Source organism: Poeciliopsis prolifica, unplaced genomic scaffold (genome assembly GCF_027474105.1).
Source record: "Poeciliopsis prolifica strain line A6 unplaced genomic scaffold, Auburn_PproV2 SCAFFOLD075, whole genome shotgun sequence".
Lineage (NCBI taxonomy): Eukaryota > Metazoa > Chordata > Actinopteri > Cyprinodontiformes > Poeciliidae > Poeciliopsis > Poeciliopsis prolifica.
Window position 1 is genome coordinate 280336 of NW_026562450.1, and position 27924 is coordinate 308259.

The 27924-nt window shown below is 37.3% G+C and overlaps 1 long non-coding RNA gene and 1 pseudogene across 1 annotated transcript; both read left to right on the plus strand.

Annotated features, from left to right (window-relative positions):
• The first annotated feature begins 4184 nt into the window (after positions 1 to 4184).
• LOC129352345 (basement membrane-specific heparan sulfate proteoglycan core protein-like) lies at positions 4185 to 15230 on the plus strand (annotated as a pseudogene).
• A 182-nt stretch (positions 15231 to 15412) lies between these two features.
• Positions 15413 to 18359, plus strand: LOC129352414 (uncharacterized). The gene is made up of 5 exons (XR_008604875.1): positions 15413 to 15497; positions 16268 to 16324; positions 16413 to 16472; positions 17557 to 17613; positions 17891 to 18359. It is a non-coding gene; the product is annotated as an uncharacterized LOC129352414 (long non-coding RNA).
• Positions 18360 to 27924: the final 9565 nt, after the last annotated feature.

Genomic DNA, 27924 nt, shown 5'->3' on the forward strand with positions numbered 1-27924 from the left:
TGTTTTGCGGTGCTTGACCCCTGTCCTCCCTCTGTCCAGTCTTTTGTGTTCTGGATTTGTCAGCAGGTCTGATTATTTTTTTCTTTTTTTTGCGCGGCCATTTAGATCATTGTTTATGTCCTGATTTATTGCGTCTGAATATTTCTGGCGTAGAGTCATGATGCATCTTTTCTGTTATTGACACAAGAGTCAGATCGCATTTTAAAGTAACGTCCTCAACAAAACCAGCAAACGACACAAGATATTACAGTAACCTCTTTCCCATTCGCCCTCACATGCTTTCCCTCGACTTTTCCCACATTACATTTAAAAGAAATACCATTACCAAATATTTTCATATAGAGCATTATGTTATAGTTGCACATTTAAATGGTGATTTTGCTTTGTCATTCTCATGTTTTCTGTATGTTTGCCCACTCAGTTGGGGCTTTCCTGTTCAAAACCAGATTTCCACCACATCCGTAGTGAATCTACTCAAAAAAAAAACAAACAAACAAAAAAAAATGGACACACTGCATTTAAATGGATAAAAACCAATTACTAACAATGACACCAGAACAGACCTTTGACCCTTCTTTAGACTAAACCTCTGTGTGTGGGGGTGTTCAAGCAGTGGAAAGAGTTTGTGGTCAAAGACATTTGTGTTAAAAAATGTCTGTGTAGATGGCCCACCCTTTAACAATCTATATTAGAAACACATTCAACCGTTGCTGCATTGGACAGGAAACCTGATTCTAACACATCACTGTGGTCAAAGCTGCACCTGCGTACTTTATGAGTATGTATGAGTAAAAGGGAAGGAAACAGGCATTTAGAGAATTAATTTTTTTTTAGTGCCTTAAACGCGACTTCTCCTTTTGTTTTAACTACTTTAGCGAGAGCAAAGTGCAGCTGCTCCACTCGGCTGTGCAGCAGGTCTGGAAGTGAAGATGGGGGAAACTTTACTCTGCAGACTGGGCTTCTTTTGTAAGTAAATTACTGGATGTCTATTCACTGTTTTGATACAATTATTGTGCAGAGTGGGGAAAGCAGCTCTTTGCTATTTTAGACTATCTTTTTTATAATTACGAAGTTAGTCGAGAACAAACTGTGAAACATTTCAGAATCGTAAGAAGACTTGAAAATGATCAAATCGTGTTCGTGTCACATGGCAGTCGGTCGCCTGGATGATTTGTTGCAGCAGCAGAGTAACTGCGGAGAGATCAAATGTGAAAAGCTGGTTTTTGGTGTCGACCTTCTTATTGCTGTCCTATTCAATAAATTAAAATACGTCTGTATTCCAACGAGGATTGTTTGTCAGAGCCTACCTTTCAAAAATAACATTTAGGCAGGTATTGATTGTCGTTTTCATGTTGCCCACATTTCTCTAATTAATGGTTTTTCGTTGGTCTATGTCAGGGGTTGGCAACCCCGCATGTTGAAAGAGCCATTTTGGAGCAAAAAAACAACAAATCTGTCTGTAGCCGCAAAAAATTAAAAGCTTTATGTGAGATTTATGATGTTTAAGCTGTAAGTGTTTATATTTGTAAACACTTATAGTAAGGTGCGCTCTGTAGTCTGGAAAGTACGGTACTCTTTTTGTTATTTGATAACTTCTCACTATAGTGCAACCATTCAGGTAATCTTTCTGGACTGGCAATGAATGCAAAGGATTCTGTCCAAGAATTGTAGAATCGGCTATTTTCCTCATTTCCCTCTGCTCTCCCACCACCACTCACCCGTCAGCTTGTTTACTGCCTCGCGCCCAGCCAGTTGAAATTTAACATTTATTCTGCACATATTTATAGCATTGGGAAATATTAAGAGTGATTGTGTCAGAAACCATATTAAAACAAAAAATATATTTCCCACCCCCATCTTTTTCAAATTTCAACCATTTTTTGAAAAAGCTCCAGAGAACCAACAGGGCGGCGCTGAAGAGCCGTGGGTGTCCGACCCTTGGTCCATGTAATATTCTCATTTTAAATGTCATATTCTCATCAGATGTGAGTGGAAAGTAATCAAGATCAATATTGGTTTTATGTTTGTCGGCAAATGTTTCATGTCACCTTAAAAAACAAAAAACAATCAATGTTTGTAATGATCAATTCTCATTCATTGCAGTGTTGTGGTCCCTCTGCTGTGGATGTGCTGAAGGTAAGAAACATGTTCTTTATGTTTCTAACCATGAATCATGATAACAGTTTATATATCAGCCATGTAACATAATATCTGACTCATGTTTTCAGTCCCGACACGTTTACACAGAACAAGAAGCAGTTCTAAATTCATTGTGTTTATCTATTTCTATGATAGATGGAGGTAGAATTTATTTATTCTACCTATAGAATAAATTCATTCACATATTTATCTATTATGTCATGACCAATTGGCATATTAATTATGTAATTCTAGAACATTTTACAACCTGGCGTTTGTCAGCTTATTTACACTTGTGTATTTCTCTCTGGGTTTTGTATTAATTTGGTCAAGTTTCAATCCGAGAGCCTTTATTCACATATTTTACTGCTTTAGCTACAGGAGGATTGGCAAATTAAGCTCAGTGATTTAATTGCTGTCCCCATCTTAATCATTTTATTACATAAAGTCCATACTTCTATGTACTTTTTGAGAAAACAGTCACAAGCTTAATTTCTCCACTTTCTTTGTCTTGCAATCCTGCGGCCAGAGTTGATCTGACTCATGCTGCTAGAGCAGAAACCGGCTGATAAAATCTAAAGAGTCTGCAAAGGCTGAAGTGTCAAATCTGCACAGCTGAGAGCAGAAGATAACATACACTGAATAGACAGATGCATTTTGTCCTCATTCCCTCAAGTTAAATCAGATCAAACTTCTCTTGTTTTAGGTCAGCTGGAATCACTTAAGTTGCTTCGGTTTGTTAGTGCCAGAAAGTGTGGGTTGAAGTTTTGGTTTGGTTCATCAGAACCAGCAGGACTTTCCTCCTACAGGCCTCAAAGGAGCCTTGCAGGTGTTGACCCTGTTTCCTGTTCATCACTGTTTCAAGCTTGGACCAGTTGATTGTCTGCAAAAGCAAAAGTGTAGAAATATTGCTGGTAGCAAAACCTGGCAGGGCCCTGATCCCAGAGATCAGTATTAAAATAGTATTGATCAGCATCAAATTGAAAAGTTGTTGAATTTTAGACATTGTAATAATAAAAACATTTTCTTGTTTGTTTTGTTCAATTTTATTTTTATTATCACACTTTCAAGTAAGTAATGTTTGTATGAACAGTTTCCATTAAACCCAGTGTGATCCAACATCCCAAATGGACCCAGATATACAAAGGTGAACAAGTTACTCTGACATGTGAGATCCAGGGAGGCAGAGGAGCTGAGTGGACGTACGAATGGAGACCAGCCAATGAAAACTCTCCAATGACAAATGAATGGAGGATTATTCCAGCTGTCAGTGGAGATTACAGCTGCAGAGCTGAAACAGATGATAATAAAACAGAATGGAGTGAAGCCCTCAGACTGACAGTGTCAAGTGAGTTAGAATACAAATCTACACAACTTAACCAAGAAAACTGAACCAGAACCAGGTCATGTTCTGATGGTTTGATTGATTTTTCTGCTTTGAATCCAACAGCAGATAAACCCAGAGCCACACTGACAGCAGACCCAACAATCATACCAGCAGGGGCAACACAACACTGACCTGCTCTGTGGACGGATCTGATGACTGGAAGTTTGACTGGTTCAGAGATGATGAACCAGTTCAGCTCAGAGGAACCAATGAACAACAAAGTGACGTCAGTGTCTCAGATAGAGGTGTCTACAGCTGCACAGGAGGAAGAGGAGATCCAGTTTTTCATACAGAAAAAAGCAACATTCAGAAATTGGTGAGTTCAGTTCTATTCTGAAATAAAAAAAAACTGCTTTAAAATATTTATCTGTTTATCTGTCAAGTTTTATTACTGTTTGTTGAGCTCAGTTTGTGGTTCACCTTAAAACATAACATGTCTTTTTTTCTTTGTCAGTAAACATAAAATGTTTTATTTTCATATATTTAATGAGGCTGATAATCATAAGCTATAAGATTTCAGCATTTTCAGTTTTTTGCTCAACATAATTTTCTGTCTTCTGACTGAATATTATACATTTTAGTGTCTGCGCCGACTGTGAAGCGGCATCCCAGCTGGCCTGTCGTATTCAGAGAAGAGACGGTCACTCTGAGATGTGAGATGGAGGACGATGAAGGAACTCAGTGGACGTATGAATGGAGTCGAGCCAATAGAAACTCTCCAACATCCAATGAATACAGGATCAACAGCGTCTCTGAGTCTGACAGTGGGAGTTACTATTGCAGGGCTAGTAAAGGAGATCAGAACTCAGGCTGGAGTTTTCCCTTTCCACTGACAGTGAAATGTAAGTCTGACAGAAACATCCTCATTCTCACAATCCTAGAACATGGCTTGATTGATTTTTCTGCTTTGAATCCAACAGCAGATAAACCCAGAGCCACACTGACAGCAGCAGAACAACCATACCAGCAGGGGGCAGCACAACACTGACCTGCTCTGTGGACGGATCTACTGGCTGGAAGTTTGATTGGTTCAGAAATAATCAACCAGTTCAGCTCAGAGGAACCAATGAACAACAAAGTGACGTCAGTGTCTCAGATGGAGGTGTCTACAGCTGCAGAGGAGGAAGAGGAGATCCAGTTTATCAAACGGAAGAAAGCAAAAAAGTCTCTGTTCTAAAAACCAGTGAGCTTTGTTCTTTTTCTTTAATAAAATAACAATCTTTCTTTAAATCTAGCATTTGTTTATCAGATGCTTTTTTAGAAGCCATATTGTAATCCCAATGATGAGAAAAAGCTTCAGTAAAGCAGTTTTTATATGACCGACTCCATTTGAAGATGCCTTAAAATGAAACTGTTGTAAATTTTAATTGAGACATTTTGAGTTTTAAATCATCTTCAGTATCTTCAATTTCCTGTCTAAACCCTTTTTGCTGCATCTTTCCATTTATAATACTGAAGGTTTGATCAACTGGACTTTCAAGTAACTTTGTGTTACTTGATTTTAATCCAGATGTACGTTAGCTAAGATAAATTAGTGTTTTAGTGCAAAGTTAGTTTGGAAAAAGATGCTGTGGGAAAAATAAGTGTAAATTTTTGAGATTTTGTCATCTGAAGCAACAGAAAACATTCAGTTAGCTGTGAGTCTGATTTAGAAACTTTATATTGTTTGGATTTAATATAAAACCATGCTTTCTGTTATTTCTGACTACAAGCAAAATAAAAGCAAGAGACTTTCTGTTAGATAAATAAAAACAGCTTCATGTCACTGAAGTAAACACTACAGAGCAGTTTACTGTTAAGCCTTTAATGTGGTAATAAGCTATACTCAACATTTTAAGACAGTTTAGTGTTAAAATAACTTAGTTTTTCCTGAAGTAAGTCATCTTATATGATTTAGTGATGTGGCCTTTGTGTTGAGGCATTGAAGAGCGTGTATTGATTAATCAATGAGGGTTATTGTATCGAGGCTTGTGGTGTAGAAACAGGCGGTGACGTTTGAATCCTCCCAATCGGGTCGAATCACATGACTGATTCAGAAACCGGACCGTGTGAATCCAAATGCATTGCTGTTTCTTCTGTTATATTTTCTTCTTTCAAGACTGTATTGTATATGTTTGCAATGTTTAGTGAGTTTCATTTATGCGACGGACGTATTTTCCCCTTGTCTGGCAATAATGTAATCTTTCCTAATAAGCTTTTCACATGTTGATAATAAATTATCACCAAAAGCAAACAGAGAAACCACCAAACAAAGATTAGTCACTAATATGATTTTCTTTTCTTTCTTCTTTATTTAAAACCCGCAGCAGATAAACCCAGAGCCACACTGACAGCACACAGAACAATCATACCAGCAGGGGGCAGAATAACACTGACCTGCTCTGTGGCTGGATCTACTGGCTGGAAGTTTGATTGGTTCAGAAATGATCGACCAGTTCAGCTCAGAGGAACCAATGAACAACAAAGTGACGTCAGTGTCTCAGATGGAGGTGTCTACAGCTGCAGAGGAGGAAGAGGAGATCCAGTTTATCATACGGAAGAAAGCAAAAAAGTCTCTGTTCTAAAAACCGGTGAGCTTTGTTCTTTTTCTTTAATAAAATAAATTTTTTTGTTTAAATCTAGCATTTGTTTATCAGATGCTTTTTTGGAAGCTATATTGTAATCCCAATGATGAGAAAAAGCTTCAGTAAAACAGTTTTTATATGACTGAAACTCCATTTGAAGATGCCTTAAAATGAAACTGTTGTAAATTTTAATTGAGACATTTTGAGTTTTAAATCATCTTCAGTATCTTCAGTTTCATGTCTAAACCCTTTTTGCTGCATCTTTCCATTTCTAATACTGACGGTTTGATCAACTGGACTTTGAAGTAACTTAGAGTTCATGTGCTCGTCTTTGTGTTAGTTGATTTTAATCCAGATGTACGTTAGCTAAGATAAATTAGTGTTTTAGTGCAAAGTTAGTTTGGGAAAAATAAGTGTAAATTTTTGAGATTTTGTCATCTGAAGCAATTGAAAACATTCAGTTAGCTGTTTAATTTATTTTATTTCATTTTATAGTTTTTATTTTATTTTGTTTTATTTATTTTATTATATTTTATATTATTTTATTTTATTTCCTGTCTTTACCTGCATATCACACATGCAAACAACCCAAAAAATATTTCTGTCTGTTTTTATGTTGAAAACTGTTTTGTTTTTGTTGAATAGTTTCGAAGCTGACTGGACTTTGAGTTAGAAAACACAATTAATGCGTTTGTTAAAATACATTTAAAAAACTCTTTTTTTTTCTGAATTTATGAGCTCAGAAATTAAAATAGTTTCTATAAAATTGTACTTTTGATTTATTAAATATTCAGCCAGAAAATGTTTGCTTAAACATTGTTGATGTGGGTATCAGACAGGTGAACATTACAGATAATATAAGGATATTTCTGACTGTTTTCCTGTTGAAAACTGTTTTGTTTTTGTTGAATAGTTTCCAAGCCGACTGTGATCCTTCAACCCAGAGGGTCTGTTGTATATAGAGGAGAGAAAGTCACTCTGAGATGTGAGATCAAGGAAGGAGGAAGAACTCAGTGGACAAATGTATGGAGAAAAAACGATGGAAACAATCAGAGAAGGTCCAGTGAATACAGCATCAATAGAGTCTCTGAACATCACAGTGGAGTTTACAGCTGTATGGCTGCAAGAGGTCATCAACAAACAGAATGGAGCGATGGCGTCACACTGACAGTGAAACGTGAGTCTGATTTAGAAACTTTATATTGTTTGGATTTAATATAAAACCAGGTTTTCTGTTTATTTCTGACTACAAACAAAATAAAGGCAAGAGACTTTCTGTTAGATAAATAAAAACAGCTTCATGTCACTGAAGTAAACACTACAGAGTCACTCTGCAGTTCACAGTAAAGCATTTAATGTGGTACTAAGCTATACTGAACATTTTAAGACAGTTTAGTGTTGAAATTGCTTAGTTTTTCCTGAAGTTCTTATATAATTTAGTCCTCTGTGTCGAGGCATTGAAGAGCGTGTATTGAGTAATCAATGAGGGTTATTGTATCGAGGCTTGTGGTGTAGAAACAGTTGGTGACGTTTGAATCCTCCCAATCGGGTCGAATCACATGACTGATTCAGAAACCGGACCTTGTGAATCCAAATGCATTGATGTTTCTCCTGTCATATTTTCTTCTTCAAGACTGTATTGTATATGTTTGCAATGTTTTTTGACTTTCTTTTATGCAACGGACGTATTTTCCCCTTGTCTGGCAATAATGTAATATTTCCTAAAAAGTATTGCACATGTTGATAATAAATTATCACCAAAACCAAAACAGAGAAACCACCAAGCAAAGATTGGTCACTAATATGATTTTCTTTTCTTTCTTGTTTATTTAAAACCCTCAGCAGATAAACCCAGAGCCACACTGACAGCAGACAGAACAATCATACCAGCAGGGGGCAGCATAACACTGACCTGTTCTGTGGACGGATCTGATGACTGGAAGTTTGATTGGTACAGAAATAGTCAACAATATTTTGTTGGTCAGTTCAGAGTTATCTCTGTCTCAGATGGAGGTGTCTACAGCTGCAGAGGAGGAAGAGGAGATCCAGTTTTTCATACAGAAACAAGCAACATTCAGAAAATTGGTGAGTTCAGTTCTATTCTGAAATAAAAAAAAAAACTGCTTTAAAATATTTATCTGTTTATCTGTCAAGTTTTATTACTGTTTGTTGAGCTCAGTTTGTGGTTCACCTTAAAACATAACATGTCTTTTTTCTTGGTCAGTAAACATAAAATGTTTTATTTGTATGTCATTTAATGAGGCTGATAATCATAAGCTATAAGAATTCAGCATTTTCAGTTTTTTTCTCAACATAATTTTCTGTCTTCTGATTGAATATTATTCATTTTAGTGTCTGTGCCGACTGTGAAGCGGCATCCCAGCTGGCCTGTCGTATTCAGAGGAGAGACGGTCACTCTGAGATGTGAGATGGAGGACGATGAAGGAACTCAGTGGACGTATGAATGGAGTCCAGCCAATAGAAACTCTCTAACATCCAATGAATACAGGATCAACAGCGTCTCTGAGTCTGACAGTGGGAGTTACTGGTGTAGGGCTAGTAAAGGATATCAGAACTCAGGCTGGAGTCTTCACTTTCCACTGACAGTGAAATGTAAGTCTGACAGAAACATCCTCATTCTCACAATCCTAGAACACCAGACAACATTTTTGGATGCAAAACTCCTCACATCTGCATTAGTTCTCATGTTAAATGGTAAATCAGAAATAATTTGGTATTTTATAACAGGTTCAGGCTACTTTATGTGAGCCTCGCCATTGCCTTCTTATGCAGCAACACTCAGTTCTAATCTCTCTTCAGTGCTCTGTCTGGGCTTTCTCCCATTGACTTGGATTTTCTCCAGCAGAATTCCTATTGGGCCAATCAGAGAACAGAAGATTTTCTGTGTTGTTTTAGATTTGTACTTTGTCTGTAGTTTTAGAAATGGAAGTGAAGTTCAGTTGATTCTAGTCACACTTCCAAATACTGGTTTGTGAAAGATTAGTTTAAAATATTTCTTTTTAATCAGGTAAATTGATTAGGAATGAATTCTAATTTTCAACAATAACTTGGCCTGGAAGCATAAAACATCAAACAGCATAAGGGACTCAGAAGTTAAAGTTGATCTGAACAGATTGTTTCCTCAAACAAGCCACTTTCTAAAGTTTGTCTTGTTTTCTGTTTCAATCAGCAAATCGACCCAAAGCTTCACTAACAGCAAGTGATAACATCATACCAGCAGGGGGCAGTGTAACACTGACCTGCCTTATTGACATTGGAGTTGGCTGGAAGTTTGACTGGTTCAAACTGGAGTCAGATTCTTCTGCAGCTCAGTCCATCAGAACCAGTGAATCAGACGGAGTCCTCTTCATCTCAGAGGGAGGAGAGTACGGCTGCAGAGGAGGAAGAGGAGATCCAGTTTTCTACACTGAAACCAGCAGAAAGGTCACTATTCAGAAAACAGGTAAACTTGTCTTTATTGTGAAATGAAACATCTTTAGTGCTTCTTTGTTCATCAGTGGTGTTAAAAGTATTATGACTCCAGTGCAACGATCATCATCTGTAACTCCATCTAATGAAGCCTGAAAGCAGAAAATTTGCTCCTGTTCATGTTGATATTTAAACCAGACAATGAATTTCTATGTTGATATTGACAGAGGATTTACTGCAGCAACTTATGTCTGTTTGATGGAAAAACTGTCACAAATGTGATTATATGATGCAAACAGTGCAACATTCTGGCTGCAAGCCAGTAATTTATAGGAAGTGCATATTATATGTCTAATACTGCTTTGTTTTGCTTTATTGTTCTTTACCAGTGATCATTTTATTTTGTTAGTTATAATGAGAGTTGTTAGACAGATATTCACATACACTGGATCAAAAGTTATTAAAATTGTTTTCTCAGTGTATGAAGTAAATCAAACAACATTTTCTTATTTTAGTTCAACCAGAACAACCAAAATTATTTCTATTTGCTAAATGAGATTAAAAAAAACCTAGTGAGCACATGTGAGATTTTTTTTATTTATTTTCTTTCTTTGAATTAAAAATGTATTTACCTTTTTGGTCTTTTAAACTGTCTGACTTGAGTCAAATCTTTTGGGTTTCCTTCCTCAACTGTTGATAGGTTAACTATCAATTAATTAGCCTTCAATTAACATTTGAGTAAATTGAAGGCAGACCTGAAACTCACTGCTTCCTTGTTTGAAATGATTGGCATGTCAAAAGCTTAAAAAAAATCCTTCAAAAGATATTTTCACTAAGTTTCTGGCATTTAGCAAATATAAATAATTTAGTTAATTCTAACTAACTTAACACAAAGATTTGGTTTCAGACATTAGTAAATAATGTGTATGTGTTCTTTATTTGGTGTTTGGAAATATCTCCTCTCTGTTACTCATGTGAACAGTTCCCATCACACCAACTGTGATCCAACAACCCAACTGGTCTCAGATCTACAGAGGAGAGAGAATCACTCTGAGTTGTGAGATCCAGGATGATGGAGGAACTCAGTGGACGTATGAATGGAGACCAACCAATAGAAAAACTCACCAACATCCAGCGAATTCATGATCACTGCTTATAGAAGTGGAGATTATAAATGCAGAGGAAGAAGAGACGGTTTCACCATAAGAGTGGGGAGTCATCACATTAAGAGTGTCCTGTGAGTTCACCCATGTATGAATAATGTTTACAGGGATTTTACTAGCAAATTTTAATATGTAAAAAATAATTCTATATGTGTGTTTATACCTCCTCTCTCTCCAGCTCCCAAACCTCAGCCTGTCCTCTCTGTGTCTCCATCATGGCCGAATCCTGGAGCCTCAGTGACTTTGAGCTGTGAGGGTTTGGAGCTTCAATCAGCAGGATGGAGGTTCTTCTGGTATAAAGCTGTTCCTGATCCGTCCAAGCTGAACTATCAACCATCCTACACTTATGAACTGCTTCCTGACAGCATCAATGGGACTGAGCAGAACTCCTTCATCATTAATGGACCGACTCAAACAGCAGGATATCAGTGCAGAGCAGGAAGAGGAGAACCAAAGTTTTACACTAATTACAGTGAAGTAAAGTTTATCTGGTCTGCAGGTCAGTTTGATTCTGTTCTTTCATTTTGGATTTTTATTCCACAGTTTGTATTTTTGATGAGCTCAGGTTTCTAATTAACGTTGTGAATATTGTATTGTGTTTCTCCTGTTTTTTTTTTATTAATAGTGATAAACACACCACTCTGTTAGTTTAGAGAAGATAAATGAAAAGCTGAGACAATTTCGACAACAATAACAAAATAATGTGTTGTTGAAGCTATGAAATAATGATGGATGTGATCCTCAGTCATTTCACTCTTTTCAAAGTTTTGCACATCGTAGGCAAAGAATTAGCTTTTGACTAATTATTTTGGAAAAAAGAAGAAGCTGGAAGCAGCAACTGCCTAATGTTTTCCATAGGGTTTGTATAACCCTAACCCCAACATGACAAAATTATTTAGCTTTCTGCTGAAAGTCAGTGATGAAGAGAACTACAACCAGAATACAGTAAAGTGTTTATGGGACCAGAAGCTATAAGGAGAATGTTTCCGTCTGGAACCACTAGGGGGAGCTGTGGCACATGGTCAGCTGCAATAACTTGAAGAAGGAGCTGACAGAGCAGCCAGTTACCTGCTGAACTTTAATACGTTGTTTCATTTTCAGTCGTTTTGGTTGTTATGTGTACTTAGAGTTTTAGTAGTGTTTTACAAAATAAAAATATTGTGTGATGTTTTTACGTTTTAAATATTCATTGATGTATTTACCACTGTAACCTACATTTGTAAATCATATCATTTAAATGCTATTTAGAAGTTTGATTAACTATGAATTATTTGCAGAAATAAGATTCTAAGGTTTTTAAATTTCCTTCCCTTTTAACATTTAAAGGTCAAAAGCTTGGAGTCGTTTTGACCATTTCTTTTTTAACTGTCATCAAGAAACAAATTAGCAGATTATCACTGTGGCCATTAGTTTTGCTACCTCAATGCTCTGAAAGTCTGACATTATGGACTCTTTTCTTATTTTTTAAAAAATTATATCAACAACTTCAATAAGATCAACATTTATTTCATGTTACTCATATCTTCTTTCTTTCTTTTTTGTTGTTGTTTTTGGTTTCTTTGGTTTTACTTCCCTACTATATTGTCTGTAAACCACTTATCATTTTACAGATTATTTTACAATCACAGCTCAATGAACATTGTTTTTTTACATTTTCTCAACACAACTGCCTGGAGAAATTTTATACTTTTATGTGTTTTTTTCAGACTCTCATCCAGCAGCTTCTCTCTCAGTGAGTCCTGACAGAGTTCAACATTTCATTGATCAGTCTGTCACACTGAACTGCAGTGGGAACAACACCAAGTGGAGAGTGAAGAGGTTTACAGAATCAACCAGTCCATCACATGTTCAGTGCTTCCACTGGGGGATGATGCCTGGATCCTCATGTACCATTAAGAGACTGGAGGTTCACAGTGGAGTTTACTGGTGTGAGTCTGGATCAGGAGAATTCAGCAATGCAGTCAACATCACTGTACAAGGTAGGTTATGAATATTTTTAAAAAGATATTTTTGTTTACTTTTTATTATTCAGAATGACTAGAGTTCCTGTAGACATGTCTACAGGAATCTCGTGTTTCCTACATTCTTTTCTCTTCAGGTAAATTTTATAAATGAATTAAGCAAAATTCAGTGTTTGACAGATGGAGCTGAAGGGTGTTAACATTTTTTGTCCTTTAAAACCGAGCAGGTGACCTTCTTCCTTTGGCTGTTCTGTTTGTAAGCGTGTGATCCAAGTAAATTTTAGAACAAATAACAGATAACTCCATAGGTGTAGAACGTGGATCAAAATCACTAATAATCAAATGTTTAGAATATAATAAAAGTCAACTTTGTCATTTCACGTCACAAGTACAAAGCAAAGAAATGCAGTTTGCATCCATCCAGAAGTGCTTGAAAATAAGAATGTTACAAATGTACCGTAGGTTTTATATTAAAATATGCTAACTTTAATATTATTGTACAAAATATTATAATATTAGAACTTTGAAAAATTACAACCGCATATTAACAATCCATTGAAAAATGTTATATAATCTCTCATGTCTCTTGTCTTTGTGAAATGGAGTCTCATTGCAGTTTTTTTATTTTGTTTAATATGTATTTTTATCTAAAATAATGCAATTTTTAGGTTGATGTGTGAAATTTTTTGCCATCAATAATAATTCAAAAATAATAATTACTATGTAATATTAGAAGTGCTGCACAGTATTTTGGATTAATCAGAATCAAAATGAGCCAAACAGCGCTCAGCATTTTTATTGCTGTTGTCCTATAGTTTGTATGTAATTGCAGATGAATTTATGATTCTGGTAAATTATACTTCACCAGCTGCAGTGGCTTCAGAAGGCTTGACTGATCCACAGAGAGCAGACACTCAGTATTTTTATTTCAATCTGGATCAACTCACACAGAGAAAAATAAGCAGTTAGAAGATTTTAATGAACAAATCTTTGGGCTCGAACCGGCAGAAGACTAGTGAGCGTAGATCGCCGGGGGAAGATGCTGAGTACGGCGAAGCTCACTAGTCTTACCCCCCGGTCCGAATACTGGTGATGGAGCGGAGCCTTGGATGGAGGAGCGCGTAAAGCGCCTGGAGAATGGTCATCGGGTTGAAGGTGGATGGGGAGGAGGTGGGCGCCCGGAGGCTCGACTTCTTGAATGGACAAGGCTTGACGTTGATTGGCTGGGACGCGCAAGGGCGCCGATCCTGATTGGCCGCAGCGGGGTGTGACGTGATTGAAGTGGATCAGCTTGTTTGTAGATCAGCTGTGTTCTGTCTCCCAGCTTGAATTCACGCCTTAGCTCCATGTCTTAAATAGGAAGAGAAAAAAAAGTGACATTACAAAAGCTGCACATTTCTTCAATATAAATGAGCAGATATACTAATTCTAATACATTTCTGTTATTGTTTTTGCAGCTTCTAATCTTCCTTTTGACTGATTTTCTTTTGCAGTTTAGTATGCAGGAATGATTCTTGAAATGATTTGAAATTATTTATCAAAACATTTATGAAAAAATAGAGACTGATTGTGTTTTCCATTGGCTCGGTTTAACACTCAAAGATAGAAAATCTACATAAATAACTGAATCTGTCAGGTTCTGTGTTTTTCTGTGTTTTAATTCCGAGTTTCTGTGTCCTGAGTCTCCTCGTTGTCCTGTCTTCCCCTTGATTGTTCCCAGGTGTGTCTTGTTCCCCTGATTACCCTCAGTGTATTTAGTCCCTCCTGTGTCCTTTGTTCCTCGGGTCTTTGTCAGATTGTTGTCAGATTGTTGTTGTTGTGTTTACCGCCTGTATGACCAGTTGCTACCGGCGTTGAGCCCTGGCTTCCGCTCAGCCGTGCTGCCTGGCCGCGGACTCTGTTGACTGTGTTTTTGTGGACTGTTTTTATTAAATTACTCACCATTCACCTACCTGGGTCTCCAGCGTCTGCCTCACCACCTCCACTACTCACCTTTTCATGACAGAAGCAGCTTTCAAAAGTTTGTCAACAGTTGATTGCTTGTCAGTAGTTGATATTCTGTCTATTTTACAGATGATTATGATGATCGTGTTATCCTGGTGAGCCCTGTTCATCCTGGACTGAGGGAGATCCCGTACTCTGAGCTGCAGAAATAAACAACAACAGTTTCTCTCCAATGTGTTTTTCTATCATAATGATAAACTCATCAATAATGACAGCAGAGAGGAGCTGAAGATCTCTGCAGTGTCAAAGTCAGATGAAGGTTCTACAAATGTAAACATTCAGGAAAAGAGTCACTAAAGAGCTGGATGTCTGTTAGAGGTGAGGAGGATTAAAATGTTTGTAATTTAGTTTTATCTAGTTGTTGGAGCTCAAGGTGAGAAATGAATATGTCAATGTGGATGTGACATTATACCTTTGTTTCCTTCAATATTTAATATTTTCAGGAACTGTGTCCAGTTCTGTTCCCTCCTCGTCTCCTTTACTGCTGATCATTGGACCCATTAGTGGAATCATTCTGATTATTTTCCTGCTCTTATTGTGGCGCTACAAGCAGCACAAAGGTTTGATCACATTGTTTATTTAAACCCTTTAATCAAAGGCACACATTATTCTGTTCTATGTGACAAATGATTTGAACCACAGAATAAGTAATAAGAAATGTCTTTTCCACAGATTTATGCTCTTTCAGGTCAGTCATTACTTTCCTTTCCTTGATAAAGAACACAGATCTCTGTACTTGTTTGCTGTAACTTTTATCTATTTGTGTTTTAGATCAGAAAAAAACAGTCAGAGATCGACCATCATCAAGGAGCGGAGAATGAGTTCAGTGTCAATATCTCTGCTATTCCAGGTCAGAATTTAATCATATTCTTCTCATGATGCATTTACATCTTTTTATTTTTGTCATCAACTCACATATTTATTCAGTATGTTTAATATTTGCATGTTTATGATCGTAATTAAAATAAGCCACCATAAAACTGATCTGTTATGACACAATAAACTTATCAAGAATGAAATGTGAGATTCAGTTGAAATATATAAAAAAAGATTTCAGATAAACAAGCAAGATATTTTTGTCTTGAATAATTTCACTTTCTAACTGTATGACTTTAATGCTGATGGCCTATTAGACTACTGTTCAAAGAAAATAAATGAAAATCCCAAAACGTACAACCAATTACAGAGCATCCGAAAAGTATTCACATCTATGCACTTTGTCGGCCTTTTATATCACAGCCTTGTGCTGTGAAAATTTAATTAATCTCTTTCCTCAATATTCTCCACACAAATACCCAACAATAATAATGTGGAAAATGTTAGATTTTTTCCAAATGTATTAAAAATAGGAAACTAAGAAATCACATTTACATACGTATTTCCAGCATTTCATCAATGCTGGATGCACTTTAAAACACTTTTTGTCTCAAAGTTTTTAAAAACCAGCTGTTCTTTGTAACATTGTTATTATATAACTATTAACCTGGTGCTGCTCTCTGTGGATCAGTCTGTGAAGCCACTGCAGCTGGTGAAGTATTTCTGTTTAAAGCAGATGAACACACAACTGGAGCGCTTAAGAAAACAAGCCGATCTAAAATTGTGAAACATTTTTTGCTGCAGCTGAACCCAGTGAAGTAACGTACACCGCCATTAAGTTCAAAAAGCTCCGAAAAAAGAGTGAGTTCAAAATTACAAACCTTTTACTGCACAAGAGGATAACTGAATGATTTCTAACTGCGTGTCTTTGTTTTGTCGATCTCAACAGGAAAACCCCGTAAACCTGAGGAGCCCGTTATTTACGCAGAAGTGAACACAAGTGCTGCAGGTAAAGTCAGTCGGACTTTATATCAAAATGTGTCTTTGTGTCAATACCCTGCAGGTTCAGATCATCTAACATAATTCTACAAGTATATGTAAAAATGTCAAAAGAGAAAGAATCAAATATATAGCTATATATATATATATATATATATATATATATATATATATATAATATATATATATATATATATATATATATATATATATATATATATTTTAAAATCTAACATATCTAGTATAATTTACCAGAATCATAAATTAATCTTCAATTACATACAAACTATAGGACAATAGCAATAAAAATGCTGAGTGCTGTTTGGCATTTTGATTCTGATTAATCTAAAATACTGTGCAGCACTTCTAATATTTTCCAAGAGATCCTAATGTTTACTGTCTGATCACAGAGTTATGATAAACTAAAAAGGCATCAGTCAGGAGAAGGGAAAAAAACCCTCAGTATTTTTATGTCTTAAATAGCAAAAGAAAAAAAAAGTGACATTACAAAGCTGCAAATGTCTTAAATATAAATGAGCAGACATTACTAATACTAATACATTTATGTTATTGTTATTGCAGCTTCTAATCTTCCTGTTGACCAATTTTCTTTTGCAGTTTAGTATGCAGGAAATGATTCTTGAAATGTTTTGTTTATTATGACCTCATCATCATCAAAAATAATGAACATTTCTATCTGTAACATTGACTGCAAACTCTCTCTTGACATCAGCAGAAACAGAGGGACTGAACACTTTTACAGATTGTGTGTTTCATTAAACATTTGTTCCATGCTAATTTTGCAGTGTAGCAAGTGTTTTTAAATATATTGCCCCTCCCATGTAGCCACGCAGCTGCAAATTGTGAAAAGAAAATTTTCCTTCCCCTTTGTGAAGTTTTAGCTTCCTCAAGATGACACAGTGTTGGATGTTTCTTTTGTCAAATGCAATCTGTTATTGAAACGAAAAAACAAACTGTCTCTCTTGAATTTGGTTTCAGCTTTTCAGAATCGGACATAAATTTACTGTGGTTTTTTGGTACACAATATAGTGTAAACCATTCCTGTGTTTGATTAAATGAGTTTCCTGTTTCAGAACTCGCTCCAACGTACGCTGAAATCAATAAGAACAGAGCCAAGCGAAACAGGAGAGGTAACACTCAGTTTGCACTCAGTTTCTCATATGCAACATATTTAATAAATCATTTTAGATTGTAAATTGATGAGATATTTTCACCATAATTCCCAGTTCTAGTAATCCTTTTTAGCATTTTGGATGTATGACTTTGCAGATTTTCCTCTATATGCAATACTTTTTAACTAATAGCGTAAGCTTTGTGTGTGGACAGTGTTAGGATCAGCATAACACTGGAATTAAATTCCTGCTTGTTGATTTTGTTATCATTAATGCTAATTATCTTCATTCACAGAAAAACCTGCAGCAACAGATGAATCAGTTTATTCTGAAATCAAATCAGCGGTAACTCTGGAAGGTGAATCTGCCTTTTAGCACACCATGCAAACTTAGATGTTTGTGTACATGCTTATCTATTTTGGTACTTTTAAATATAACTAATATATGTCTCTGATCCAAAATGCTGTGAAAGTGTGAAATATATAATCATCTATTTTCTCTATTACATAATTAAAACATATTTAGTTGTATTAAGTGATACTGTAAGGGAATCCGTATTAAAATCTCTGTCTTTTGGAAATAAACTATAGAATTGTATTATATTGCAGTCTAAGCACTGTGGACTTTTTTATGATGTTTCTATGTGCTCTTAATGTCATGTTTATTGTTTCCTATTTCTACAATGCTGCAGACAAAAGATGGGAACAATTGGCTGAAGTTAATGGATGAAAAAATAAATGATGTTTCTCCTTAGATTAAGCATTAAAAACAGCTAAGCTTTCTTTATTTTATTTCATTTTGTACAAACTTGTTACATTTATAAATATGTCACATTTCAATGTGTATTTTGTGTTTCATTTGTTCATAAAAAAGAAAACACCAAACACCATTTTGTCCTGGTAGTATAGCCCGTTTCAGCACTGGACAGCTCCCAGAATGCAACACAGCTGTGACGACAGAGCAATGTCGCGGCTCGTGCTCGCGCATCTCTGAATTTCTGTCACTGCGCGGGTCGCGCGCGTTGCCTGTCACTCAAACTGGACGAGTGGAAAGTGATGTTGCAGAGGAGGTTTCCCTGCTCTGGTATTAACGTGATACAGACGCACTTTATCAGAATACGGAGGAACGGGAACCAACGTAAGCGTCAACTCTAAACGTCACGCTGCTCGTTCGGCTCGCGCTCAACTCAAAGCTTTCGAGAGGAAGAAACTCTGAAAGGTATTATCAGACATTATTGGTTTCTGTCAAAGACCTCTTTAAACTTCGCCCTCATTCTTTCTGACCCTCTATATTGTTGAAGTGACTTCAATAATGTCGGATGTTTCACCTAAAAAGCCCCGCTTGTAAATCCATCAAATTCAAGTCTCCTTCATTGCTCTGTTTGTCACCATAACGAGACATACACATATTCATTTGTGTATGTATATATTCATATATTTATATATGTATGTATATATACACATATTTACATATGTATGCATATACATTTATTCATATATGTATATATACATATATTTATGTATGTATGTATATATATACATATTTATTTATATCTGTATATATACATTTATTTATAGATGAATGTATATATACACATATTTTTATGTATGTATATTTAGATATATTTATATATAGTCTGTAATTATGACTCCAAATATTATATTTAGAATTTATTATATATCCTGCCTAAAAGTGTTTTCCCATCATTTGCTCTGTATTTGAGCTGCTTGATGGTAGCAGCCCAGACTCATCATGGAGGGGATAATTAGGAGAGTTGGTAGGCAGATTCTGCAAAGAGTCGACGCCTCACAAAATATGCATAGAGAATTTCAATTTGATTCCAACTGTATCTGGAAATTCCAGTTCTGCAAACAATTCCAGGTATGAGCTGCAGTGTCTTTAAATGGCTCATATGTTCCTCAAATATGAACCATTTAGCAGTTTTGAAACCAATGAGCCTTTCTTTAAGACATCCTTTATAGGCCAATTTAAGACTTTAGTGGGGGAAAGCACCCGGAGAAAAACCCAAATCCACTAAGAAAAACCTACAACCACAAATAGAAAGAGGCGCCCAGTCAAAAATGAGACATCTCTTTTGTGTGGCTGCAGCTAAGCCACGTGGCTTATTACTGTTTTTATTGTGCAATATTTGGAAGTTTTTGAAGGGGTTCTAATTCCTTGTTTTAGTGGCCTCCTTGCATTTGTCTCATTTGTGCAGATTCTTGAAATCCAGATAGAGCAGCATCTTCTCCAGACTTGTTGAGCGGCCTCTCGCCTCCGCAGGCTCAGGATCTGAGCTTTCAGTTTTCTCGCCTCTTTCACATAAAGAAGTTTCTGACGTCCATGTGATTTTGATAGAGAATGGCTGAATCTGTCAGCATTTCCTCTACAAAGTCATTTAGCTCCTCTGGAGATGCATCGGATACTTCCATTTCCTCCGACAGCATCTCCTCAATGAGACTGTCCAGATCCATATCATCAGTGACGTTGTTTTCAGGCACATTCTCTTCACGCCTGGCCACTTTCCTTCTCGGAGGTACGACTTCCTCGGTGTCTTGCATCGTCGTCTCCAGATTTTCCAACCTTCTTTTGTAGCTCACCTTCTTGACCGAGTGCATCTGCCGGAATGCCATGAGTTGTTTTTGGAGCTGGTCTTTCTCGGACTCCAGTTCATCAATAATCTTTAGGTCCCTCATCAATTTGTAGGAAAGAGCATTTACCTCCTTATCGACGTACTGCTTAAATATCTGTGCCTGCTCTCTTAGAGCAGAAACGTCCCTTTCATATGTAGCCATAAGTTTCTGGTGAGAATCTTTAGTCCGTTCCAGTTCACTTCGGAGAAGACTCTCTGTTTCTCTAAAGTTGGCTATCTCCTGGGATATTTGTCGTTGCAGGTCCTCCTTCTCGGCTCTCAGCTTTTCAAAGCGCTTTTCGTTCTGCTCGAGTTTCTCCTCGTAAAACATCTTAGATTCGACCTGGAGCTTCTCCTCACGATCGTCGGCTTCATATTTTGATTTAAGCTCCTCGTATCGCGTCTTCATTTCTTTCAGCTCTTTGTGGAGGGCGTCACCTCTTTCTTTTTCCGCCTTGATTTCTGAGGTGAACGCTTCCTCGTTGACAATGCAAGACACCTTCAGCTGCTCCAGGTCCTCTTGCAGCAGCCTTTTCCTCTTGTGTCTTACTTCGCTGTGGAGAGTGGAAGCGATGGCGACAGGGTTGAGAGTCTCGCTATCGGCAAACTTCTCTACTGCCAGCAGTGTTCTCTTCATTTCTTTGCCCCTGTTGATAAAAACCTTCTTGAGATTTCTCTGCTTTTCTAGCTCAGCTTTGGTGTCTTTCAGCTCTTTCTCCAGACTGAGCACCTTTTGGTTCTCTTGAAACCACTTGGCTCGCTCCATTTCCAAGAGAGAGCCAAGTCTCTGGAGTTCTCTCTGGAGCTCAGCGGGAGACGCTCTGTTCTCACTCCATCCTTGTGTTGTTGTTGTCCACCTCTCCACGCCCTCGGCTGGGATCTGAACCCGCCTTTGGGATGCTGTGGCCTTTGATACGGCATATCTCGATCTGCAAACAATGTCAACCTCGACTTTATTGGCGCTTTGCGTACGTCTGAACTGGTCATCGTGTAGCTAGCAATGAGCAGAAGGTGGAAGTTTGCTACATAAGAGAACAGAGATGATGACATCACAAGCATGACTAGTTGTTACATCATACAAAGAGTGGTGACCATGGAGAACTCTGCCACACTAATCAGCAGCCCCTCACCTTCCTTCCTGTATCGGATGGGGATGCGCTGTTGACGTGGCTGTTGTTTATTTTTCCTGTCGATTTTTGTTCATGTTCGTTTTTCTTTCTTTTCGTTGCTTTTTGGGACACGTTACATGAGTCATCAAAATGTCAGACAGCAGCACTGTTTTCAGTCACAGTCTTCTTCAGATTCGCTGGAAGATTGAACACTGGAGATCCTTCCTGCCATCCACCAACAAACCTTGAACATTCTTGGATGAGATATTCAAGGGTTATTGCATCAAACCAGAGTTTGGGAGCTAGAACTTTAGATTTGGTGAATATATAATGTTAAGAAAGAAAGTCGGTTTCCTGGTTCTGCACTGTGGCTGTTAGTGATAAGGTGCATTTTCAGCCATTAAGGAGAGATGAGAGAGGATGATAAATCACTGAATAGTCCTGAAAATGTTTATATATATATATCTGTACATATATAAATACATTTATATATGTATATAAACATATATATGTATACATACATATATTTATGTATTTATGTATGTATGTATATATACACCTATTTATTTATATATGTATATATACACATATTTATTTATTTATATATGTATATATACACATACTTATTTATATATGTATATATACACATATTTATTATATATGTATTTATACACATATTTTTTATATATATATATACACATATTTATTTATGTATGTATATACACACATATTTATTTATATATGTATATATACACATATTTATTTATATATGTATATACACACATATTTATTTATATATGTATATATACACATATATATTTATGTATGCATATATATACACATATTCATTTATATATGTATATACACACATATTTATTTATATATGTATATATACACATATATATTTATGTATGCATATATATACACATATTCATTTATATATGTATATACACACATATTTATTTATATATGTATATATACACATATTTATTTATGTATGTATATATACACATATTTATTTATGTATATATTTATATATAGTCTGTAATTATCAATTCCAATTATTATATTTAGAATTTACTATACATCCTGCCTAAACATGTTTTCCCATCCATTTGTTCTGTATTTGAGCTGCTTGATGGTAGCAGCCCAGACTCAGCATGGAGGGGATAATTAGTAGAGTTGGTATGTAGATTCTGCAAAGAGTCGACGCCTCACAAAATATGCATAGAGAATCTCAATTTGATTCCAACTGTATCTGGAAATTCCAGTTCTGCAAACAATTCCAGGTATGAGCTGCAGTGTCTTTAAATGGCACATATGTTCCTCAAATATGAACCATTTAGCAGTTTTTGAAATCAATGAGCCCTTTCTTTAAGACATCCTTTATATTGGCCAATTTACCAGACTTTAGTGGGGGAACCGGAGCAGCCGGAGAAAACCCACAATCACTAAGAAACAACCTACAACCACAAATAGAAAGAGGCGCCCAGTCAAAACTGAGACATCTCTTCTGTGTGGCTGCAGCTAAGCCACGTGGCTTATTACTGTTTTTGTTGTGCAATATTTGGAAGTGTTTGAAGGGTTCTAATTTCTTGTTTTAGTGGCCTCCTTGCGTTTGTCTCATTTTTGCAGATTCCTGAGATCCAGAGAAAGCAGCATCTTCTCCAGACTTGTTGAGCGGCCTCTCGCCTCCGCGGGCTCCGGATCTGACTTTTAAGTTTTCTCTCGCCTCTTTCACATAAAGAAGTTCCTTGCATGCATGGGATTTTGATATAGAATGGCTGAATCTCTCAGCATCTCCTCTACAAAGTCATTCAGCTCCTCTGGAGATGCATCAGGTACTTCCATTTCCTCCGACAGCATCTCCTCTATGAGACTGTCCAGATCCATATCATCAGTGACGTTGTTTTCAGGCACATTCTCGTCACGCCTGGCCACTTTCCTTCTCGGAGGTCCGACTTTCTCTGTGTCTTGCAACGCCGTCTCCAGATTTTCCAACTTCCTTTTGTAGCTCACCTTCTTGACCGAGTGCATCTGCCGGAATGCCATGAGTTTTTTTTGGAGCTGGTCTTTCTCGGACTCCAGTTCATCAATAGTCTTTAGGTCCCTCATCAATTTGTGTGAAAGAGCACTAATTTCCTTATCGACGCCCTGCTTAAATATCTGTGCCTGCTCTCTTAGAGCAGAAACGTCCCTTTCATATGTAGCCATAAGTTTCTGGTGAGTATCTTTAGTTTGTTCCAGTTCACTTCGGAGAAGACTCTCAGTTTCTCTGAAGTTGGCTATCTCCTGGGACATTTGTCGTTGCAGGTCCTCCTTCTCGGCTCTCAGCTTTTCAAAGCGCTTTTCGTTCTGCTCGAGTTTCTCCTCGTAAAACATCTTAGATTCGACCTGGAGCTTCTCCTCACGAATGTCGGCTTCATATTTTGATTTAAGCTCCTCGTATCGCGTCTTCATTTCTTCCAGCTCTTTGTGGAGGGCGTCACCTCTTTCTTTTTCCGCCTTAATTTCTGAGGTGAACGCTTCCTCGTTGACAATGCAAGACACCTTCAGCTGCTCCAGGTCCTCTTGCAGCAGCCTTTTCCTCTTGTGTCTTACTTCGCTGTGGAGAGTGGAAGCGATGGCGACAGGGTTGAGAGTCTCAGAATCGGCAAACTTCTCTACTGCCAGCAGTGTTCTCTTTATTTCTTTGCCCCTGTTGATAAAAACCTTCTTGAGATTTTTCTGCTTTTCCAGCTCAGCTTTGGTGTCTTTCAGCTCTTTCTCCTGACTGAGCACCTTTTGGTTCTCTTGAAACCACTTGGCTCGCTCCATTTCCAAGAGAGAGCCAAGTCTCTGGAGTTCTCTCTGGAGCTCAGCGGGAGACGCTCTGTTCTCACTCCATCCTTGTTGTTGTTGTCCACCTCTCCACGCCCTCGGCTGGGATCTGAACCCGCCTTTGGGATGCTGTGGCCTTTGATACGGCATATCTCGATCTGCAAACAATGTCAACCTCGACTTTATTGGCGCTTTGCGTACGTCTGAACTGGTCATCGTGTAGCTAGCAATGAGCAGAAGGTGGAAGTTTGCTACATAAGAGAACAGAGACGATGACATCACAAGCATGACTAGTTGTGACATCATACAAAGAGTGGTGACCATGGAGATCTCTGCCGCACTAATCAGCAGCCCCTCACCTTCCTTCCTGTATCGGATGGGGATGCGCTGTTGCTGTGGCTGTCGTTTATTTTTCCTGTCGGTTTTTGTTCATGTTCGTTTTTCTTTCTTTTCGTTGCTTTTTCCGACACGTTACATGAGTCATCAAAATGTCAGACAGCAACACTGTTTTCAGTCACAGTCTTCTTCAGATTCACTGGAAGATTGAACACGGAGATCCTTCCTGCCATCCACCAACAAACCTTGAACATTCTTGGATGAGATATTCAAGGGTTATTGCATCAAACCAGAGTTTGGGAGCTAGAACTTTAGATTTGGTGAATATATATGTTAAGAAAGAAAGTCGGTTTCCTGGCATTTTCAGTCATTAAGGAGAGATGAGAGAGGATGATAAATCACTGAATAGTCCGGAAAAATGTTTATATATATATATATCTGTACGTATATAAATACATTTATATATGTATATAAACATATATATGTATACATACATATATTTATGTATTTATGTATGTATGTATATATACACATATTTATTTATTTATATATGTATATATAACATATTTATTATATATGTATATATACACATATTTTTTATGTATGTATGTATACACATATTCATTTATATATGTATATACATATATTTATGTATGTATATATACACACATATTTATTTATATGTATATATACACATATATATTATGTATGTATGTATACACTATTCATTTATATGTATATATACACATATTTATTTATATGTATATACACATATTTATTTATGTATGTATACACATATTCATTTATATATGTATATATACATATATTTATGTAGTATATATACACACATATTTATTTATGTATGTATATATACACACATATTTATTTATATATGTATATATACACATATTTATTTATGTATGTATATATACACACATATTTATTTATATATGTATATACACATATATTTATGTATGTATGTATACACATATTCATTTATATGTATATATACACATATTTATTTATGTATGTATGTATACACATATTCATTTATATATGTATATATACATATATTTATGTATATAATTTATATATAGTCTGTAATTATGAACTCCAAATATTATATTTAGAATTTATTATACATCCTGCCTAAAAATGTTTTCCTATCCATTTGTTCTGTATTTGAGCTGCTTGATGGTAGCAGCCCAGACTCATCATGGAGGGGATAATTAGTAGAGTTGGTATGTAGATTCTGCAAAGAGTCGACGCCTCACAAAATATGCATAGAGAATCTCAATTTGATTCCAACTGTATCTGGAAAATCCAGCTCTGCAAACAATTCCAGGTATGAGCTGCAGTGTCTTTAAATGGCACATATGTTCCTCAAATATGAACCATTTAGCAGTTTTTTGAAACCAGTGAGCCCTTTCTTTAAGACATCCTTTATATTGGCCAATTTACTAGACTTTAGTGGGGGAACCGGAGCACCTGGAGAAAACCCACAATCACCAAGAAACAACCTACAACCACAAATAGAAAGAGGCGCCCAGTCAAAAATGAGACATCTCTTTTGTGTGGCTGCAGCTAAGCCATGGCTTATTACTGTTTTTATTGTGCAATATTTGGAAATTTTTGAAAGGGTTTAATTTCTTGTTTTAGTGGCCTCCTTGCGTTTGTCTCATTTTTTGCAGATTCCTGAGATCCAGAGAGAGCAGCATCTTCTCCAGACTTGCTGAGGAGCCTCTCGCCTCCGCGGGCTCCGGATCTGACTTTTCAGTTTTCTCGCCTCTTTCACACACAGAAGTTTCTTGCATGCATGGGATTTTGATATAGAATGGCTGAATCTCTCAGCATCTCCTCTACAAAGTCATTCAGCTCCTCTGGAGATGTGTCAGGTACTTCCATTTCCTCTGATAGCATCTCCTCTATGAGACTGTCCAGATCCATATCATCATCAACGTTGTTTTCAGGCACACTGTCATCACGCCTGGCCACTTTCCTTCTCGGAGGTCTGACTTCCTCTGTGTCTTGCATCGCCGTCTCCAGATTTTCCCTTCTTTTGTAGCTCACCTTCTTGACCGAGTGCATCTGCCGGAATGCCATGAGTTTTTTTTGGAGCTGGTCTTTCTCGGACTCCAGTTCATCAATAGTCTTTAGGTCCCTCATCAATTTGTGTGAAAGAGCACTAATTTCCTTATCGACGCCCTGCTTAAATATCTGTGCCTGCTCTCTTAGAGCAGAAACGTCCCTTTCATATGTAGCCATAAGTTTCTGGTGAGAATCTTTAGTTCGTTCCAGTTCACTTCGGAGAAGACTCTCTGTTTTTCTGAAGTTGGCTATCTCCTGGGATATTTGTCGTTCCAGGTCCTCCTTCTCGGCTCTCAGCTTTTCAAAGCGCTTTTCGTTCTGCTCGAGTTTCTCCTCGTAAAACATCTTAGATTCGACCTGGAGCTTCTCCTCACGATCGTCGGCTTCATATTTTGATTTAAGCTCCTCGTATCGCGTCTTCATTTCTTTCAGCTCTTTGTGGAGGGCGTCACCTCTTTCTTTTTCCGCCTTGATTTCTGAGGTGAACGCTTCCTCGTTGACAATGCAAGACACCTTCAGCTGCTCCAGGTCCTCTTGCAGCAGCCTTTTCCTCTTGTGTCTTACTTCGCTGTGGAGAGTGGAAGCGATGGCGACAGGGTTGAGAGTCTCGCTATTAGCAAACTTCTCTACTGCCAGCAGTGTTCTCTTCATTTCTTTGCCCCTGTTAATAAAAACCTTCTTGAGATTTCTCTGCTTTTCCAGCTCAGCTTTGGTGTCTTTCAGCTCTTTCTCCAGACTGAGCACCTTTTGGTTCTCTTGAAACCACTTGGCTCGCTCCATTTCCAAGAGAGAGCCAAGTCTCTGGAGTTCTCTCTGGAGCTCAGCGGGAGACGCTCTGTTCTCACTCCATCCTTGTTGTTGTTGTCCACCTCTCCACGCCCTCGGCTGGGATCTGAACCCGCCTTGGGATGCTGTGGCCTTTGATACGGCATATCTCGATCTGCAAACAATGTCAACCTCGACTTTATTGGCGCTTTGCGTACGTCTGAACTGGTCATCGTGTAGCTAGCAATGAGCAGAAGGTGGAAGTTTGCTACATAAGAGAACAGAGACGATGACATCACAAGCATGACTAGTTGTGACATCATACAAAGAGTGGTGAGCATGGAGATCTCTGCCGCACTAATCAGCAGCCCCTCACCTTCCTTCCTGTATCAGATGGAGATGCGCTGTTGACGTGGCTGTCGTTTATTTTCCTGTGGGTTTTTGTTCATGTTCATTTTTCTTTCTTTTCGTTGCTTTTTGGGACACGTTACATGAGTCATCAAAATGTCAGACAGCAACACTGTTTTCAGTCACAGTCTTCTTCAGATCACTGGAAGATTGAACACTGGAGATCCTTCC